The sequence below is a fragment of the Rosa chinensis genome, chromosome 2 (assembly GCF_002994745.2).
Source record: "Rosa chinensis cultivar Old Blush chromosome 2, RchiOBHm-V2, whole genome shotgun sequence".
NCBI lineage: Eukaryota > Viridiplantae > Streptophyta > Magnoliopsida > Rosales > Rosaceae > Rosa > Rosa chinensis.
This window is the reverse complement of record NC_037089.1, coordinates 83,713,001-83,735,111: the sequence shown is the minus strand read 5'-3', so window position 1 is coordinate 83,735,111 and position 22,111 is coordinate 83,713,001. Positions and strand designations below refer to the sequence as shown.

The window sequence follows — 22,111 nt, the reverse complement described above, 5'->3', positions numbered from 1 at the left end:
GTCAAGGTTCAAGACAAACACTTCATTAGTTAGTCTAATGATTGTAGCTAATAATAGTGCTAATTGTGTTTGTAAAAAAACGTATCCTTCACTATTAGTGGATTAATTTTCTTTCGGATTCTGAAGAGTAAAAGTCCCACAGTATTTTTAATCTCAAATTGAGGTTTTCACTGCGTAATCAAAAGTTGTGTGTTCTGTGTGATTTTTGGTTTTCTACCTAGTAGGGATTGCAACGTATCTATCAATCCCCGATACTCAGAAACACGTTCATCCTAATATTTTCAAAAGTGTTGCTGAATTGTTGTATTTAAATTTGGACTTTCTATTTGAATTACATATTTGTATTTGAATTTCGAATTTCGAATTTGTATTTGAATTGCCACTTGAATTGTTCTTGACTTCTTGTATTTGAGTTTGGATATTGTGTATTTCAAATCTGGATATTTGAATTGCAACTTGAACTTTGGATTTGTATTTAAGTTTTGAGGATATATATATACACTAGACCAAAACACACACTTTGTGTGTGGGTTTAATTTTTAAAAGAAAAAAAAACAAAATAATCATTGGAGAAACGTGGGGAGTTTTGGAATTTGTATTTTTTTTCCTCCTCTTTTGCTGTGGAACTGTGGAAGTAGGAAGTTATAGAGAGAGATTTTAGGGGGAAATAAATTAAAATTTTATTCTATTATTTTGTTTATTACGATTATGACATCCATTTATTAAAAAATATTTTTAGATAATCTATGGTCTAAGGATCAAGTCGTCTTTTCACGCCACTTTGGCTAACAAAGCCTCTTCTCTTAATAATAGTATAGATATATATATATATATATATATATATAAGTAGAAAATAGGTATTTCGGCCCTAAAGCCTGGGAGCCTGGCCTGAAATTAGGGGTGGGTTCGGTTTTATTCGGTTCCGTTTTGACCCAAAACCGAAAACCGCACCGAACTTAATTTCGGTTCGGTTCGGTACGGTTTTTCACTTTTTGAAGACTAAAATCGAAAACCGAACCGCCCAGTTCGGTTCGGTCCGGTCAAACTTCGGTTTTTTTTTTTCGGTCAAACTTCGGTTTTTTTTTTTATGTAAATCATTTAATTATATTATAGATCTTTATTAGATGCGAGGCTGTGAACCACAAATCAAGTTCATTCTTTCCACTAGCAGCGAATTACACTGGAAACTAGGAATCAAGGCCATTGGAGCCAAAAAAAATAAAATCCAAGTTAAGAAAGGCCATTGGAGCCACATATCAAGTTCATTCTCTCTTTAATCTTTATTTTTGTTCAGATTCACTAATATTTTGCAAATTGAGCACAGATATTTCGCGACCATCAACAACTCTACCTGAAAAGTACAATTGACATTTTGACAAGCTCTAGTTAGCAAAACTAAAAATAGTGACTCAATTCTTAAAAGAGAGAAGATAAAGTAAAGATAATAAATCGATTAGCATACCATCAAGCCTCTAAAGCAAACACAGTATCAAAACTCCTCTGCAGCTTTTCTCTGCAACTAGTTTTTCTGTGCATGATTGAAAAACACAAGCCTTGAGTTTAAGAAAAGAAAAAGTACTGGAACTAGGAATACTTGCTAAATGATAGCAATCATAAATACAGAAAACAATTGTATGTGCACACTAGAATTGATATAAAGATGGGTTAGACGCAAAGCCCTCTGAGAGAAAATATAAATAAACGATACCAAGAGATCCAAGATTAAATGTTACCATGATTGAGTATTACAAGTATGAGTTGATAACCATTTCAATCACGATTCATTTCAAAGACCAGTGACAATATGTTTCAATTCTATGCAGGATATATGAACAACAAAAATAAGTGCAAGGTTGATACCTCAGAGCAACCCTCAGCGATTTGAGCACGGGCAATTGATAGTATCTCATTCTCTTGCTGGGTACATAAATCGATCCCCTTCACACATCAACTCCATAGGCTGAAAAGCATAATCAATGAATTCTCAATCTGAACAAGAATAATAATACAAATGAATTCAGATTTACAGAAGAAAAATCCCAAAATTATCAGATTCATACTACACACTAGATCTATTGATCAACATAAATGAACACTCATCACAGAAAAGAAAATCAAACCTGCAGAGCCACAGATTATTATGCGAGGTCCCAGGCTTGGTAACTCAAATACCATGACATCACCCATATCGATTCCATTTCCTCTAATCACATCAGAAATACACAAACAATCAGTACGAAGCAGATCTAAACATTGAAATGATCAGAGCCCAAATTGAAAAAGATGAAAAGGTGGAGAGAATCTGAGATACGGAGTGAGACGTACAGATTAGTAGGCACAAAGAGGGGTTGAAGCGAGGTCATGACGTCGTAGAGATCGGAGCAACGCAGCTGTGGCCATGGCTGCTTAGAACGGAGCAACACATAATTGATTTAGCACTTAGATCTACAATCCCATACTTCACAACAACTACAAAATCAACTCAAACTATTCAGTAACTCGGAGATCCATCATTACCTGAGCCCAAAGACGGCGACTGGCTAACCGACGACGAGATTATTCTCATCCTTGGCCTTCAGCTCATGGTGCTCCAATCCACAGATGTCCAAAAAGCCCAGATCGATGGGGTTTTGCTGAAGATGAAAATCAATCAGAGACTGAAGTGAAATTAACGCACAACAAAGAAGGGTAATAGATATATGCTTACCGGAGAGAGCATCGACTTCCGGCGAAGTAGCGAGAGAGACGACGACCACCGACGTTATGAAATTGTGACAGAGGTCAGAGAGAGAGGTCGTTCACGCCGACACTGGGGACTGAGGTTGAAGCGTGATCAAGACAGAGGTCACAGAGAGAGGGAGAGGGAGAGACTCGGGGTTGGGGCTGAGGTCGAATCGCGATCTGAGACTGAGAGAGAGAGAGAGAGAGAGAGAGAGAGAGAGAGAAGTATAGTCTGACTGTTTGAGTGAGAGAGGCAGACGCGAAATGAGTTTTTTACTCTTTTAGGCTTTTAGGGTTTCCGTCTATTGATTCCACATTTCCACATATATATGCATTAAACAAAGCCGGATTATGGGGAGTTCGGTTTTTCGGTGCGGTTCGGTTTCGACTGGGCCGAAACCGAAAACCGAACCGACCAGATTCGGTGCGGTGCGGTTTTTGGCTTTTCGGTGCGGTTTTTTCGGTGCGGTTTTTTTCGGCTTCGGTTCGGGTATCGGTGCGGTTTTTTTCGATTTTCGGTTTCGCGAGCCCACCCCTACCCGAAATGAAATGGGTTGGTCCCTGTTGGTTGCAAAACGGGCTTTGGGCCGAATCGTAAGAAATGGACCGGTCTTGGTCCCAGTAAAATTTTAGTTAGACCCGACCCGTGCCCAGCCCTAAGTAAAAGTTGAGCTTCAAAGATAATTGGGCCTCTTCAAGAATGCTTTCACAGTTAGTGACCCAACAATTAGTACAATGTCTTAGAGGTGCTTTTCCTTGTTTCACCCAACTATCTCATCATCTCACCTACTAGAAGGTTGAAAGTTAATTTCCAAACTTTCTAATGTCATTTTCCTCAAACTAGGCATGGACAAGGATATACAGTATTCGTCAAAAATCAAGATTTACAAAATGCTTCTTTCAAGAAAAGGTTCATACATATGGCCTCCAATCTTAACCTAAGCATGTTTGCTTATGATAATCCGAGATTAATTCATTGTTTTGTTGTTGATACTTAATAGTGATACATATACATTATACATGTGACTTGACGAAGTGTGAAACACAAGGCTTCCTGTGAAAGGGCAATTCAGGTCCTTCAGGGACACTTCGGACTATTAGTCTAGTATATATAGTCCAAGTCTATGAAAAGCCTTCTAAGGTCAGCAAGCCTACATACCAAACACATGGAAAATTCAGGTCTAGATAGAAAGCAATCAATTACTGTCTTTCTTTCTCGGGCAATATGGCTTTTCAAGGACCCAATTAATTAATCAAATTCTTCATCCTACCCGAAAATGAAAGACAATTTATACAGAACTGAGAATGAAAACTTCTCAAACTTTTGATAATAATTCGGTACTGTGAAGAATACAGACTCTATCTGATCCGACCTACTTAAGCATGGAACTGTAGAAACTTGAAACCAATATTGCATTATGTCACTGTTCTTGTTTACACCATTTATGACTATTCTAGCTGGTATCCGCCATGTCTGCTGAAGCATGAAATCTTTATTGCTCCATTCCTGCCCCTCTTCGATCAAGCTTCCCGTTTCGGTACTTTTCTTCATTCTGTGCAAACTCCGCGGCAACATTATCTATACGAAACAAACAGGTTAAATAATAAGAAAACTATGAATATATGTAGATCAATCAGCTAGCTAGCTAGATCATACATATAATACGTATGCAACTTTATATAGAGAGAGTGGATTACCACTGTGTTCTCTTTAGTTTGCCCCTTGTAATTAGATACACATGCACAAAATTAAGAAGTTGTAGGGATTACTGTCACAAGAGGATGGCACAAGCTAGCTACTATATACACCATCAATAGCTCATCTATATATATTTACCAAGTATCTCGGTATTTAAGCATATATATACAAGCTAGCTCATGCCATCTCTCCTGCGACAGGAATCCTCCCACCTCTTTTATCGCTTATTCCTCTCCCCCTCTCTTAATCCATTTGATGATCAAGAATGTAAGTAATAAAGGATCCAGGACGAATACTCACTTAGGAAAAAATAGAGGGTTTCATGTCACAGGAGGATGGAGCAAGCATGCATATTGCTCTCGATGTTACACATATACGTAGCTCGCGCCATCTCTCCTGCGACCTGAATCCCCCAATCTCTTTAACTATTTTTTCTCTTCATGCTTTGAGAACTCAAGCCTGGGCCATATTTATAGTCTTTTAGCAAGGTGTCAATGCTTCTCTCTCCATTTGGAAAATCCGAAGATGTTAGATTTTTCCACATTCAACAATGTTGATTTGGAAATTGCCTATGCAATACCATGAAATTACTTTTAGTTTTCTGAGTCTACTTGATTTTATAAAGGGATCATGGAAAATCTAAATTACAATTATGGTGTGCATATATAATGAATATTCCTCTTCAATTTAGTAAATTAATGTTTAAAGCTTGATCGTCTAGAAGCTTAATTAATTGCTAGTGACTTACAGGGTCTTATGGTCTTCGATTCTTTGGAAAATTGTCTAGAAAATTATACACCAAAATTTCCCGAGACCTTCCTTTGCAATTTCTCCATGACTTCGTTGTTCAAAGACACACACTATAGTATATATCCAATTGATGAGTCAAAATAGAAGGAATGGTGTGTAAGAAGTCTAGCTTGTCCTGATTATCCAGTGCATGATTTGTAAACATTGCATTTTAGCTACCTTCTTTTTGCTAGAAATTAATTATTTCTTGAATTGATTATCAACAGTATACAATGTACATACCGTGCATATATACGTCGACGTTATTTATCTTATCATATGACCTAACATGTGTTAGCAGTATTAATATCACACATTAGATATCACACGTGTCATCAATCTATAAATCCTAACTCTAGTATAAATAGCTGTACTTAGCTCAGCTCCCTCATGTACTTCGATCCATCAATTTCTAATTCCAGTTTCTATTTTTCTCCCTTTTCTTGATTTTCTTTACAAAGCTATCATGATATCAAGAGCTCAGGTCGATCAGTGACCACAATTGTTCATCAATTTCTCAGAGATTCAAGCACAGATTCAAGTTTCTATACACTCAATCCTGTTCATCATCCTCGATTTTCAGCAGCAACAGATATGTTCTTCATCTTCAATCTGATCCAGTAGCCTTTTTCTTTTAGTTTGTTGAAATTTCTCTTCTGATTTGCATCATCGAAGCTCAGATCTACTATAATTAGCACTCGATTTCAGTTTTGGAAGCTAGTTCTTCATTATCAAGTTCAGAAACTCAGATTTGTTCAAGATTCACTAAAATTTGTTGAGAATCAATACTGCGCGCTGTACATCTTTGAAGCTCAGATTTGCCATAATCATTGTTCGATTTCACTATTGTAGCTACTCACAAGCTCAGAGAAGTACAAGTTTTGTTGAAACCCTAGCTTCTTTGATTGAAGAAATTCAAGACTCAGATTTGTAGTTTACTTCTTTGTCAAGAGATAATTGACATCATATATACTCATATATTGTGCAAGCTCTCAGATCATTTCCTGTGTTCAATTTGGTCATTGAAGCAATTCAGTTTTACTGGTTTTCTTGTGCAGAAGTTGAAGGTTTGGAAATTGGCTATTTTCATATTTATCTGTTTGGTTCTCTTGTGAGGAAAGTATCTAGTACTAGTATTTGGTTCTGTGTTTCTTTTTAACTCTGCTCTCATAATCATGAATAACAGTCGATTGGATAATTGTCTCCTTTTCAACTTCTGTAATCTCATCACCATGCAGTTAGATGATACTAACTATATGCCTAGCTTGGAGATTTGTGCTAGAGTCTATGTTGCTAGGGTGTGATCTTATGGGGTATATTGATGGATCCATTCCTTGTCCTCCACAATACAAAATCACAAAAGAGACTGGTATTACCCCTAAGGTTACAGAAGAGTATAAAGAATGGAGGAAGCATGATTCTGCTGTAATTACTCTTCTCACTAGTACTTTGTCATCTGATGCTCTTTCTTTTATTGTTGGGAGCAAAACCTCAAAAGAAGTCTGGACTTCACTTTATGAGAGGTATGCTAAACTTTCAAAGTTCAAAGCTTTCGAGCTCCAGGCCTCAATGCAGAAAATTTGGAAAGGTAAAGATAGTATTGACAAGTATATGGAATGTTTTAAAACTGTTCGGGACCAACTCTCTGCTTCTGGAGTTTTCATTCCTGATGAAGATATAGTGTTTCTGATCCTAAATGGATTGCATGTTGACTTTGCGGCCATTAAGACTGTCATCAGAGCTCGAACAACGCCAATATCTCTAAGCGAGCTTCGCACAATGTTATTGGATGTTGAGTCCGATATTGTTCAAGAATCAAGATCATTTGCTCCTGCTTCCATGCTCGACTATAAAGCACTACCATCATCTTCTCTTACAGCTATGATTGCACAAAATATTCTTGCCAATTCATCTCAAAGTATGCAATATGGGATACGAAGTAAAGGGCCATCATCTCAAGCAATCTTTCCATCCCATTATACTGGATATTCTTCAATGACACATTCTCTACAAACTGCTACATCAAATGTTGGTTTCTTTCCTATTGTTACCAATACTAATCTGGTTCTAGGTATACCTGCTTATAACCATTACAATACATCATCTCGTGCCTCCAATGTTCATCATTATAATGCTCCACCACCTAGCTCTACTACACATTTTGGGATACCACACAATAGCATGATATCAAGTTCAGCTCTTAGTATGCCTAATGCTCCTCCAAATTGTCAAGACCTGCTCCCATTCACTGCCAATGTCGGTGTTCCGCAGTCAGTGCCTGATTCTGGATATATGCTGCATAATAATGTTGGAAATGAAAATTACTTTTCATCATCTGCTCCCTCTTATGGTTATGCACCTCAAAATGGTTCTAACACTTCATATGTCCAACAGTTCAATCTTAATCACAATGGAGCTCAACAACATGGAAACTTCTCTTAACAAAATGTGCAACTTGGTACATTCAACAATAGTTCTCAGCAAAATAATGGCTTTTCTCGTAAGGAGAAATTTTCCTCACAGGCCATGCCTTGCTTTGCATCATTGTTTGCACTTAGAAATGCAGCCTTTGCAGCCTCTGTGTCTTCTGCAAACAAAATTTCCACACCTGCCCAGGCTCAAGATGGCAATAACTCTTATGTCAACACTAAACTTCAAGGAAATGAGAATTTCAAAACTGATGTCGAAAAGATAGTTCAAGATAATTTTGCTTGTGAAACTGATATGGATGTTGGGCCTGCTGCTGAAAATTTCACTAAGAGTTGTTAAGAAGTTGTTAAGGGTTTTGATGGGGATGACAGCAAGAAGGAGGACATAAGAGTGGACAAAATATATGTGTACAACAGGTCTATGAACAAAGTAGATACCAAGGAAGCTGAGGGCAGTTTGCAGCATACTCTCCTTAAGAAAATCGAACCTTTGCCAACACCAGGAACTTGGCTCCTTCCTTCCATTCCGGATAGAAATCTAATGAATTGTAGACAAGTTTGTGTACCTACATGTACGTTTGCAAGCATAATTAGGTATAATGAGCCACGCTCATTGTACCGCCAGAGGTACCGAATCTCACCAAGTGGGCGACCTGCGGAGACATAGCCAGGCGGGCTACCGCCCGAGCCCGGGATCGCCCCCAGATCACAGCTAACGCGCCGCCACGCGCCTCGCCAAGGTAGCATCAGAAGCTCCAGACGCTGGGTATCGAAGCACATCAGTCCCACATCGAAAACAAGAAGAAGATCAACCTTCTCCTCACCTATAAAGGTTCTCTCCTCTCTCCTTATTAATGACGCATTTTACTACTCATTTATTGTTATGCTGCCTACATGCATTGACTGACTTAGGCATCGGAGAAGTGAAGACCGCCCAACGCGGTCTCCCTCTGACGCTCTGTCTCTCGTGTGACAGCTAGCGGAGGCCATCAAATCCTCAGAGTAGCGGTCTGCCCACCGGACCCGCGTTAAACGAAAGATCGGCTACCGCCGGACTTTGAGCATTAACAGTTTGTGAGTCTATGAATTTGTGGCGATTACTTCCTCTCATTCCTCTGGTTGACACAAGTTGCTACATGCTTCTATATCCTGGCTTTACTCATCTCAACATCTATATCTCTGTGTCAGCTTGAAGATTGTATCTAATCATCAAGCTGGAGGGGTGTTAGCAGTATTAATATCACACATTAGATATCACACGTGTCATCAATCTGTAAATCCTAGCTCTAGTATAAATAGCTGTACTTAGCTCAGCTCCATCATGTAGTTCGATCCATCAATTTCTAATTCCAGTTTCTATTTTTCTCCTTTTTCTTGATTTTCTTTACAAAGCTATCATGTTGAGAATATATACATCCCACATGGGAAAAATGGGACCTTGCCTATGGGTTTATAAGGGTTTGGGCCACTCCATCCATTGCCAATTGGTTTTGGATGTGAACCCCAGATTACTTTATCATGGTATCAGAGCGGGTTACCCATGTGTGCATGCCTAACAGCGACACGGGCTCCACGTCACCCAAAGTTGTCCACGTGTATGGTTTGAAAATTCATCACACGTGCGGGGGCGTGTTGAGAATATATACATCCCACATGGAAAAAGTAGGACATTGCCTATGAGTTTATAAGGGTTTGAGCCACTCCATTCATTAAGGATTTATCTCATTAATAAAAAGTCTCTTAATGTTTGATACATATCATTCCTTACTGGATGTTTTGAAAATATTAAATATAAACCAAAAACAAAAGGGAAAGACTAAAATCATTGAAGTGTAGTATGAAACTATGAAATAAGAAAGGAATGATTAATGCAGAGAGGGTTCTAATATAGCATATATATAGACAGAGAAGGAGACTATTCAAACTGGCAGGGGTTCGGACCCCCCAGAACGTAACGCAGGTCCGCCACTGTGTGGGAGGTAGTTAAAAATAGTGAGAGTTTCTCATAGAAAACCACCACCACGTTTCCACTACAATTATTTTATTTTTTCATTTTATTTTTTATTTTGTAAATTGACTTTATTATCCTTATTGATTATTTCCAATTCAAAGTTTGTTAATTTATAAGGGGTGAATCGGTAAAAAAAAAATTAATAATGGAGAATAAGAAGCCTTCTCTTAATAGTAATAGTATAAATATATGGGTATATATAGTTCCATTCTAAAGAGAACATTCATTTTTAATAAAAGAATGACACCCTCATTCCGATAGATAAGTTAATGATCAAAATTGTTTATACTGTAGGTCCAGCTTCAAAGATCACTACCTAATGACGAAGTCATGGGTTCAAGTCATCATGGGGGTAAGAGATAAATCCTTTGATCCTCTTCTCTTAGGAGTGAAAAAAAACTTCAAAGATCACTTTGACATAAAAATTTTATAACCATGCGACTTTTTATTTTTTTATTTTTTATCGAAAGAGGTCATTTCATTATAAGATTCAGCAAGCTGTACAAAAACAAAACACCCCTGAGGGGTCGACATAAAGAATCGTTTCTTAGAGAACCCTAAAACCTATCATGACAAATACTAGGGTATCCCTAGTACACCCACATTTTAGAAAGTCCACGCACCATTATTCCTAACAAAAACCTAGTAACACCAAAGCAGAAAAGTAAAATGACCCTCAGAGCTACTGGTCTTTGCAACCAAGATCAAAATTCAAGCAACAATTGGAGTATAGGATGATGTGTCACCATCCACTCCATCTTCATTCGTCAGAACCGCCCAAATTGAGAAGCTCCAATCATCTTCAATCCAAAGTCGAGCCCAAAAGCCCCAAATATAAGCAAAAGTCCAATCCAGTGAAGCCCTATCAAACCCTCTCTCTCTGAGCGAGGAGAGCAAAACCCTAGGGTCGGCGGCAGTTTTAGACCGAAAGATCGCTCTCATCCGGCGGTGTCCCGGGCATCTAAGCTGGCCTTTTGGCCTGGTCGACGTGAAAGCTAACTTTTCGGGGAGCTCCTTTGAGGGGTATTGCTTAAGTTTTTTGCAGGTTGGATTAGGCTTCAGGTTTGGCATGAAATCTCTATGATGCGGTGGCTACGTGGGCGGAATCGGGACCTCGATTTTGCTGCTGGATCGACAACCTTTCGGGAATGGTTACCTTTCTACAGCGGCGTGGATTGCTGGCGTTTGGATCAGGGTGTGTCGTGGTGATGTTGGGTGTGGCGACGTGATTCTGGATGATTTGGGCTGTGGCGATTAAATCATGGCGGAGCAGGCACAACATGGTTGGGGGAGCGAGGCTGGAACTGTTCGCTGGCTAGGCGTGTGTGGAGATGAAGGTTGGGCCTAGACCTGATCAGGCCTGCTGGACTTTGAGTGGGCTCCAACTCGTTGGATTTGCCTTGAACTGAATAAGTTGGGCTAGGGTTTTTGCCCTAAGTCCATCCCTATGTTAATTAGTTTGTCTAATTACAATAATTTCCTTTATTTTAGGAACCTAAGCACTAATGTGCACCCAATGTCTCTTTAGCGTCTCTGGAGTAGTACTGAATGAGGATATCCGTTATCTCTACATATTTAAATGTACAATGAGTAGGACTATATGTACGTACCACTTGTGGGTACTACCACTAACTTCTTGTCCGTCTATAACTGACAGCGGAAGGGTATGTAACGGGACTTGTGATGAATATATTATTTCGCCCTCGTAGCATTACTCCAACAAAAAACAGCAAGCAAGAATTAAATACCAAACTCATGGAATTAAATTTAGGTCAATACAGCAAGCAAGATCAACTATTGTTTTCTTTCTCAGGCAATATGCGTTTTCAAGGACCCAATTAATTAACCAAATTCTTCATCGCACCCAAATATACAGATCTGAGAATGAAAACTTCTCAAACTTCGGATAATAATACTGTGAAGTATATACTCTATCTGATTCGACCTAATTAAGCATGGAACTCTACAAACTTGAAACCAATTCTGCATTATGTCACTGTTCTTATTAACACCATTTATGGCTATTCTAGCGTCCGCCATGTCAGCTTCCAGTCCTGCCCCTCTTCGATCAAACTTCCCCTTTCGTTTTTTTCTCTCTCTCTCTCTCTCATTCTGTGCAAACTCTGCAGCAACATTATTTATACTAAACAAACAAACGAATAGAAGTAGGTTAAATCATAAAAAGAACAATGAAATTATGTAGACCAATCAGTTAGCTAGATAAGTATGCCCCTTGTAATTAGATACATATGGACATAATTAAGTGGGGATTACCGTCACAAGAGGATGGCACAAGCTAGCTAGCTGCTACACCATCAATAGCTCATCTATATATATATATATATATATATTTATTTATTTATTTAATTACCTCGTATCTCGGTACGTAAAGCATACAAGCTAGCTCGTACCAATATCTGCTGCGACAGGTTCCCAACAACATCATTTATCGCTTATTGCTCTCCCCCTCTCTTGATCCATTTGGTGAGAGTAAGTAATAAAGGATCCAGAACGAATACTCATTCAAAAAGAAATAGAGGGTTTCATGTCACAGGAAGATGGATCATGCAAACATATTGGTCTTGATATAACACATATACGTAGCTCGCGCCATCTCTCCTGCGACATGAATCCGCCAATCTCTTTAACCATTTTCTCTCTTCCTGCTTTTGAGAACTCAGGCCTGGGCCATATTTATAGGCTTAGTTAGCAAGCTAGCTAGCAACGCGTCAAGGCTTCTCTCTCTCTATTTGGAAAATCCGAAGATGTTAGATTTTCCACATTCAACATTGTTGATTAGGAAATTGCCTATGGAACACGATGAAATTACTTTTAGTTTTCTGAGTCTACTTGATCTCATAAAGTGATCAGTGAAGATCTAAAATTATAATTATGGTCTGATATATATTATGAATATTCCTCTTCGATTTAATAAATTAATGTTTATAGCTTAATCGTTTGGAAACTTAATTGCTATTTGCTAGTGACTTACAGGGTCTTACGGTCTTCGATTCTTTGGAAAATTGACTAGAAAATTAATTCACCAAAACTTCCTCGAGACCTTCCTTCGCAATTTCTCCATGACTTAGTTGTTCAGAGACATTACACTAGTATCCAATTGATCAGTCACCATAGAAGGAACAGTGTGTAAGAAGCGTAACGTGCATATCTACGTCTACGTTATTTATCTCATCATATATATAAGTAATATGACCTAACATGCAATTGAGAAATAGATAAACCCTTTATAATTAGAATTAAATACGATAGCACCTACATAAACACTAGTACTGAAACTCATCATGAAGGGCTTGTCTTCTAAATTACTCAGAAAATATTATAATCAAATACCAGTACAAAATTATATATAAACTAAGCAACCAATCAAGATTAATGAAACAGAAAAGTAGAGTCCTTAGCAAGATGAATGACTTGGACAAACAGCTGGTCATCAACAACCAATTGTACGTGTACTCTATGACGGAAGCAAAGGCTGACGGAGCTGATGGATAACGGACTGCATATATACCATAACCATGTATTTCCGTAGCTTGTGATCTAAGTAAGGATTAACGGAGTTTTACCAATTTAAGAAAAAGTAGATTGTACACATTTTATTTATTATTTCCATCTCTCTCTCTCTCTCTCTCTCTCTCTCTCTCTCTCTCTCTCTCTCTCTCTCTTTTTCTCTGTTAATCTGAAAGGAGAATTTCATTAATGATGAACTAATACATTCAACTTAGGGGCATAAATCTGTCAATGGGTCATGTCGGGTTGGGTTCGTGTCGGGTCAAGGTATTTGTCGTGTCGCAAGATACAAACCCAAACCCAACCCATTTAATAATCGTGTCAAAAATCTAAACCCAAACCCAACCTATTTATTAAACGGGTTATCCGTTTCCAACCCGCTTAACCCATTTAACAAATAGGTCATGTCGTGTTAGACAAAATGACCAATTTAAGGGTTAACAATGCGACCCATTTAACTAAAAAAATGCAAAAATTCATTAAATTCACTAAAAACTCCACAAGACGAATAATATAAATAATTAAATCCAATAATTATAAAGCAAAATATTTCAAATTGTCTAATCCTATGATCAAATACTCCTAACGTCCAAAATTTCAAGAAGAAGTGTAACATAATCGGGTTATACGGGTTCACTTCGTGTTGGCGGGTTGACCCGTGACCGACCCATTTATTAAATGGGTCATGGCGGGTTGACCCACGGCTGACCCGCTTTTTAATCGTGCGAGTTCAACCCGCTTTATTTCGTGCGGGTTTCGAGTCGTGTCGGAATTGACAGCCCTAGGCATAATGTGACCTTATTAAAAACCCTGCCAATTAAGTAAGTAAAAGAGAGTACTACCTAGGGCTGGGATTGGGCCCGGCCCGTGTAAAATTTATAGGGCCCAGAATTTTCGGAGCGGGCCTAAATAACATTTTTTCAGTTTTGGGCCCGAACCGTTTTTTTGGGGCCGGCTTTTCGGGCTTTTCGGGCCCAAAAGGTTTTGAAAAAAAAAAAAAAAAAACAACAAATCTGCTCCAAACCCAAATTCGTCAGCCCCCCAAAGCCGCCTAACAACCACCATCCAAAGTTTGGGTTTATCTGTACTAATCACTAATCAGTATACAAAATAATCAGTTTATAGCTTGATGTGAACAAGGGTTCTGAGACTACTCAAGGAGGAGAAACCAAAAGCTGCGAGCAAGAAGAGACATGGATGAAAGAGAAAGAATCTCTCTAAAAATCTACAATTGATCTGATGGGAAGGAGGACAAGGAAGAGAAAGAGAAAGAAAAAGAAAAGAGAAAGGAGGGAACTGGGAAGAAGAAGACGAAGAAGATAAGAAGAAAGAGAAAGGGGAACTGGGAAGAAGACGAAGAAGAAGAGAAAGAGAAAGAAAAAGAAAAGAGAAAGGAGGGAACTGGAAAGAAGAAGACGAAGAAGATAAGAAGAAAGAGAAAGGGGAACTGGGAAGGAGACGAAGAAGAAGAGAAAGAGAAAGAAAAAGAAAAGAGAAAGGAGGGAACTGGGAAGAAGACGAAGAAGAGAAGAAGAGAGAAGGAAAAAATTAATAAAAGGGAGAAAATGGACAAGAAGAGACAGGAATATCTTGAAAGAAGAGAAAGAAGTGGAGAACGTGTGAATGGAGAACAAAGAAGAGAGAGAATAATAAAATAGTTGTAACAGAAAAAACAAAAAGTGTTAAAGTAAAATGATAATTGGAATAGTCTACTCATTTCATTTCATAGTCCATTTATATAGGGATAGAGTTACAACGGAAATATTAATTACATTAAATACATTGAATGCTGATTGATCTATAATTGTGCTGATTGATGGTAATCACTTATTCCTTGATTCCCTCTCCGTCAGTTGCTTTGACGAAGGCACACAATATGTTTTTCCTTTAACACTCCCCCTTGTGCCAAGTCAAAGACGAAATGGTGCATGAGTTGTTGCCTCACTAAAAACCTTGCCAAGTAACAATAAAAACCCTGTGGGACAAAAATACACCTTGGTCGAAGGAAAAGAGCACAACGCACCTTCTACAGTTGAGAATGACATGTGTGTGTTAGACTACCCCTGACGTCTACACCTCCCCCTGATCTTTACATTAATCAAGTGAGTTTGGAAAGTCTTCGCATTCCTATGCTTTTCACATGTTTCTCAACTGTGGCCTTAGGCAGTGATTTGGTGAACAAATCTGCCACATTCTCCTCATAATTTACTTGATTCACTTGAATCTTAAGGAGGGTCTGTTGTTGCTGATTGTAGGAAAACTTTGGCGATATGTGTTTTGTATTATCCCCTTGATATATCTTAGCTTCATCTGTTCGATGCAAGCTGCATTATCTTCATAAATACAAGTAGGCTCTTCAGTGGTAGAACTCAAACCACTAGTCCCTCGAATATGTGTAATGATAGATCTTAACCATATACACTCACGAACCATCTCAAGTAGAGCAATGATCTCTGAGTGGCTCGAGGAGGTAGTCACAATGGTTTGCTTGGTTGATCTTCAAGATATCGCCGTGTTCCCAATGGTGAGTACATAACCATTTTGGGAACGACCTTTATATGGGTCATAGATGTATCCAGTATCAGCAAAACCAACCAAAACGTCATTTGGTGTTTTAGTGTAGTGAGTGGCGCTTTCGCCATCAACATTTCCTTTAGGGATTGCAGTTCCATCTGCGGTCCCTCTTGTCTCTCTGTAGGGAAAGAACAGTCCCAAGTCAATGGTTCCTTTTAGGTATCGAAAATGTTCTTGATACCATTCCAGTGACGCTGCGTTGGCGCTGAGCTAAATCTAGCTAACAAGTTCATTGAGAATGCAATGTCTGGTCGAGTACATGCCTAAGTGCAATAATGCGCCTATTGTACTTAGATAGGGAATTTCAGCTCCCAACACCTCTTCGTCATCTTCCTTTGGACGAAATGGATCTTTCCTTGCATCCAAACTTCGACCGATCATGGGAGTGCTAGCAGGATGTGCTTTGTCCATGTTATATCGCCTGACTTTTGGACATATGCAGACTGGTGGATTAATATTCCACAAACTCGGTGTTCTAGTTCAAGACCTAGATGGAATTGAGTTTTCCCAAGATCCTTCATCTCAAATTCGGATTTCAAGTAGCTCGCGGTTTCTCTTATTTCATCAAGAGTACCTATTATGTTCATATCATCTACATGTATAGCTACAATTGTAAATCCGGAACTCGTTTTCTTTATGAATACGCAGGGGCATAATTCATCGTTCTTATATCCCTTCCCAATCAAATAGTCACTTAGACAGGTATACCACATCCGTCTGGATTGTTTCAATCCGTAAAGTGAGCGTTTCAACTTAATTGCAAACGCACTCCGTGGTTTAGAGTCACTTGACTTGGGTAATGTAAGGCCATCAGGCAGTTTCTTATATATTTCTGAATCTAGATCCCCATAGAGATATGCAGTAACCACATCTATGAGCTGCATTTTCGGTCCTTTGGAAACTACTAAGTAGCGGAACGTTATAACGTCCATTTTGGGAGAGGATGTCTCCTCGTAGTCAATTCCAGGGCGTTGTGAGAAACCTTGTGCCACAAGGCGAGCCTTGTACCTTAGGACTTCATTCTTCTCATTACGCTTTCTGACAAAGGTTCATTTATGTCCTACAGGCTTTACACTTGGTGGGGTTAGCACTACCGGACCAACTACCTGTCTCTTTGTCAGAGAATCTAATTCTACCTGGATTGATTCATTCCATTTAGGCCAATCTGCTCTTTGTTGACATTTTTCAACAGAGCGTGGTTCGATATCATCGTGCTCTATGATTCCTTGAGCAACAGTATATATCATCAATGTGTATGGAAGATCTTTCTATCAATTCATACACACTCTCGTAATCCTTTGAGATTTCTTTGTTCTCTGGAATCATTTCAAACATTGGAGCGTCCTCCAGTATTGATTCATGGACATAACTATAATCAGAGACAATCTCATGAGAGGGATTCTATACATTGATGATTGGTTTGTGCCTTACTCACCCTCTTCTTCCTTGGGTGAGTGTCAATCGAACCAAGTGACCTCCCCCTCTTCCTTGGGGAGCCACAGCCTCAACCACACCTCCACTAAGTGCGGTTGCAGTGCCTCTATCTGCGGCACCGTGCCCCTTGTTGGGGACTTCTAACCTTGCAGGCACATTTGCAGCTGGTATATGTGATCTCGTCACTTTTGCGATATCAGTAAACGTATCAGGCATCGAATCTGCTACGTTCTGAAGATCGATTATTCTTTTCACTTTCACTTTCACTTTATGAAGTGCGGGGATCAAGATGAGACAGAGTGGGGACAAACCACGACAATTCCTGTCGTTTCCTTGGAAAATCCTTTTTCCTATCTCCCCCTAACGACGGGAAGACTGTCTCATCAAAGTGACAATCTGCAAATCTAGCGGTAGAGAGATCGCCTGTCAAGGGTTCCAAATAGTGGATAATTGTTGGGGATTCGTATCCAACATAAATACTTAATCGTCTCTGAGGACCCATTTTGGTGCGCTGTGGGGGCGCAATAGGCACATATACTGCTCAACCAAATATGCGTGAGTGTGAAGTGTCAGGCTCATATCCAGTTACCAACTGGTACGCAGAAAATGGTTGGCTAGCTGTGGGTCTTAAACGAATAAGTAAAGCTGCGTGCAATATTGCATAACCCCATGGAGATATAGGCAGGTTGGTGCGCATAACCGATGCCCTAGCCACCATCTGTAGCCTTTTGATGGTGGCTTCTGCGAGACCATTTTGTGTATGCACATGGGGTACAGGATGCTCTACATCGATCCAAATAGATATGCAATAATCATCAAATGCTTTTGATGTAAACTTTCCAGCATTATCAAGCCTTATAGACTTGATAGGGTGATCAGGGTGGTGAGCCCTTAATCGTATAATCTGTGCTAAGAGTATTGCAGCATTTCTTGTGGACAATAAAATGACATGTGAACAGATTGTCGAAGCATCCACCAGAACCATAAAGTACTTGAATGGTCCGCATTCTGGATGGATAGGTCCACAGACATTTCTTTGTATCCTTTGTAAGAATGGAATGTTTTGTTTTGTATCTTGTAGCATAGGAATGTCTCGATCCTGTTTTTGCTAAAGAGCAGGCTTTGCAAAACGAGTGATGTGCCTTTGAAATAGTCAATGAGGCATAATGGGAGGGAGGTATTGCTTCTGGTACTTCAGAAGGCAATGACTGCATTTGAGCAATACTAGAACCGACACCTTGCAGTGTGGCGGATTTTTCTCCCATTTTTCACTCGAAAGAAGGGATGTCCATGTGAGTTCTTTAAAAATACGGATCATCATGTCATGACCTCGGTGCCATAGGCGGTCATGCAAAAGCCTGTATGAGTCAGTGTCCCACATTTCATTGTTGGTGACAATATAGGATTCAATGATCCGAATCGTAGTGAGGTACGGTCCACTAGATTGACTCATAAGTTTCTCCAAGATGTGTTTCCTTCCACAGTCATTAGATGTAATATCAAGATATTCAGTTCCATTCTCACGGTGTGTTTTTACTAGATAATCGTTGGCACAAATTGCTTTGAAACATTAACAAGGTTCGATTAGCTCTTGGTGCATATAGAGCGTCTGTGACTTGAAATGTTGCTCCATTAGGCAGCAAAAATTTGGCAGTTCCTCGCCATTTTATTAGTTTTGATAATCCAATCATCGTAGTCACAGAATAGGCTATTAGTTCAATGAATAATTACCTATTTCTTAATATTGTGTGGGTAGTCCCACCATCATCTAAGCACTCAAGTTCTCCTCCATTCATTCCTATAAATAAATGGGAGGTATTTAGAAAATATATATAACTCATATTCTTTAGAGTATTTCTATTTGTGTAGAATGGTATTCTTTTCATTCTAATAATTTTTCTCTAGATGTATTGCTTTACATCTTTATAGTGCTATGTCGAACCATGTAAATATGTGTATAGAAAATAAATTTGAATAAATTCAATACTTCAGAATAAAATTCGAAATTTATTAATAAGCCAACGATAATCAAATCAAGGTCTTGTTCAGAAATCTTATTCATCAATCCATGATTGAAAATAAACTTTAAGACCAAATAATAGTCTAATTAAAAATGAGGTATTATGCCTTCACAACTGTCTTTGGAAAATAAAATGAATAAAGCAGATCAGTCAAGATTGAGAGCATCCATTGACTTAGCAAGTTCCTCTTTGCCATTGGAGTCTGCAACTGTAAGGTTGACGTCTAGGTCATGACCTCCTTCTTCCATATAGTGAGCCACTTGTTCTTTAGACTCTCTATACCTCTTGTAATTGGCTGCTACTCTGTTGTTTGCTTGGCAGTTCTTGTACCAATGCCCAATGAATCCACACCTATAGCATGGTTCATTGTCAACTCTTTCCTTTGGCATCTTGTTTCCATGATCCGCATGTCCCTTTCCACGTGGTGCATTGTTGCCACGTGGGTAGGGATCAGCACGTCTAAACCCCCTTGCATTGGAGTTATTTCCACCTTTCATTTTTCCATAATTAGCCTCGGGAATTTTCTTTGTCCCAGTGGGCCTGGCATTGTTATTCAAGAGAATCTTATTTTGTCTCTCAGCCACTTGCAGTAGGCTTATCAACTTATTGAAAGTTGTGATTCTTTTGTTGTCATAATCCAACTGATACTGGTTCGCTAGTATAAAAGCTGAATTAGGAAAGGTGGTAAGAGTCTTGTAGATCATATCATCTTCTGTGATTTCCCTTCCACAGAAATTGACACGTGCCTTTAAGCGCAACATATCCTTGTTGAAGTCATTGACCTTTCTATAGTCAAGCAAGCGGATTCCATTCCACTGAACAGCCAGTCCTGGGAGCAAAGTATCGTGAATGTTCCCAAAACGTCCTTTAAGGGCATCCCACAGTGCTTTGGGTGTCTTCAACTGAAGGTACTCCCAACGTAGGCTAGGATCAATATGTCGCCTCAGAAAAATTAAGGCATCTGCTTTCACCTTATTAGATAGTTCATCATCTTTGGGATCAGTAATGGTGGCAGTGTAGTCTTTTGCCACAAAGGCAGTTTCCATATCGGAAACCCAACGATGGTACTCAAGTCCTTCTGAGTCCAAGATGTCAAACTCAGGTCGAGTTGGATCAGCCATCTACATAAAACAAGAGGGAATATATAAATTACGCAGTCATAAAGACATCCACGTGTATTATTTTCCAAAAAAAAAAATATATATATATATATATATATATGAATTAGATTTCAAGACCAAGATTCGTAATGGTCACATTTTTTTTTCGATGCTATGTGACAATACTTTATCACAGTAAGTATGTATTTATAATGCGCATGAACTTTCATTATCATGGCAATACGCAATGCTTTTTGTATAGCATTCTAAACAAGTAATAATCATAGCACGTAATAAATAAAAAATCGTAGCATATATTAAAATAAATTACAAGGCATGCTCAAAGTTCACAAATATACAACAAATTATATACTACATATAATCATAGAAAATTATATAATAATAGCAAGAATGTATCATGCATAAATTAAAATGTAAACAATAGTAAAGTACAAAGCATGCGTAGACATAATTTATATAAGCGTAAATAAAATAAAAACATGTTCAAAATTTCATAAATAATATATAACAATATATATAGATATATATATGGCATGCTCAAAAATCAAATATATAATCATGGCTTAAAGATAATTATATAAAGCATAAATGACAAAGCATGCGTAAAATAATTAATATAATCTAACTAAGCATGCTCAAAAAAAATTTATAATAAAAGCAAAAACAATATATAGCATGCTCAAGAAAATAAATAATAAGAATTTACCATAGTATGAAATTAAATAAATTAAAAAGAACATACTTGGTTTCGAAAAAGAAAACAATCCTAGCGCACGCGCGTGTTGATGCAGGCGTGCGTAGCGATGTTTTTGGGCTTATGAAACTAGGCCGCTTCCTCTCCCTTTTCAGTAGTGGGCTTTGTTTTTTTTTTTTTTTTTTTTTAATATATTTTTTTTATTAGCCTGCCTTTTTTTTTCTTTCTTTTCTGGGCCGCAGGGCCTGTTTCTTTTTTTTCTTTGCTTTTTTTTTTTCTCTGGGCTGCAGAGGCCTGCTTTTTTTTCTTGGGCCTGGTCTTTACTTCGGCCCGAGTCACGTTTGCTCTTTTTTTTTTTTTTTTTTTTCTGGGCAGGGTCACCCTGTGTTTTGTTTTTTCTTTCTTTGGGCCGGGTCTGATATTTGAGCCCGGTCACCACTTTTTTTTTCTTCGTTTTTTTTTTTTTTTTTTTCTCTCTTCCTCCTCCTTCGTGTCTTCGTCTTTCTGGTTTTCTCTGTTTGTGTTGCTGTTTGCAGGAAGAAGAAACTTCTTGCAGAAGCCGGTCTGGACAAGGGCGCGGGGGCGCTGGGGCTAGGCTAGGCCGGGGCTGGGCAGGGGCGCCGGGGCGAAGCTGGGACCGGTGCAGGAGACGAGCGGATCCCGGCTGGCCAATCCGAGCTTTGGCGGAGGCGCTGCTGCAGATGGGTTGCCGGATTCTGTGCTGGGATCGGCGCTATGGGCTGGCCGGTATGGATCGCTACAGGTTGAGATCGGTGTTGCTAGCCGGTATGGATCGGTGCAGTGATGGGATTTGGTTGAGACCGGTTGGAATGGCCGGTGTTGCAGGCTCAGGGGGTGGTCCCCGATCTGGTCGAAGGCGTGGGTGTGGGTTGCAGGTGGTGCTGTAGGCCGGAGACTGCAGAGAGCGGCCTGGAGGGCTGGGATCGAGGGGGGAAAAACCGTTGGATCGGGATGGAGGCCGGTGACGTGGGCTGGCGGTCACCGATCTGCAGGGTTGTTGTTGTTGTTTTTTTTTTTTTTTTTAATTGGTGCTGCAGAAAGAAAAAAAAAACTAGGGTTTGGTTTTTTT

At 39.1% G+C, this 22,111-nt stretch overlaps 2 long non-coding RNA genes across 3 annotated transcripts; both read right to left on the bottom strand.

The window, feature by feature from the left end:
- Window positions 1–1,092: 1,092 nt before the first annotated feature.
- LOC112190637 lies at window positions 1,093–3,007 on the bottom strand. Of its 2 annotated transcripts, none has more exons than XR_002932481.2 (7): window positions 2,708–3,007; window positions 2,518–2,633; window positions 2,326–2,402; window positions 2,121–2,203; window positions 1,861–1,989; window positions 1,463–1,528; window positions 1,093–1,351 (listed from the first exon to the last, which is right to left on the bottom strand). It is a non-coding gene; the product is annotated as an uncharacterized LOC112190637 (long non-coding RNA). The 2 variants fall into 2 exon arrangements; XR_002932480.2 differs by having other exon boundaries at window positions 1,861–1,960.
- Window positions 3,008–4,021: 1,014 nt separating this feature from the next.
- Window positions 4,022–4,846, bottom strand: LOC121051860. Its single transcript, XR_005807258.1, has 2 exons — window positions 4,420–4,846; window positions 4,022–4,300 (listed from the first exon to the last, which is right to left on the bottom strand). It is a non-coding gene; the product is annotated as an uncharacterized LOC121051860 (long non-coding RNA).
- Between the last annotated feature and the right edge of the window lie 17,265 nt (window positions 4,847–22,111).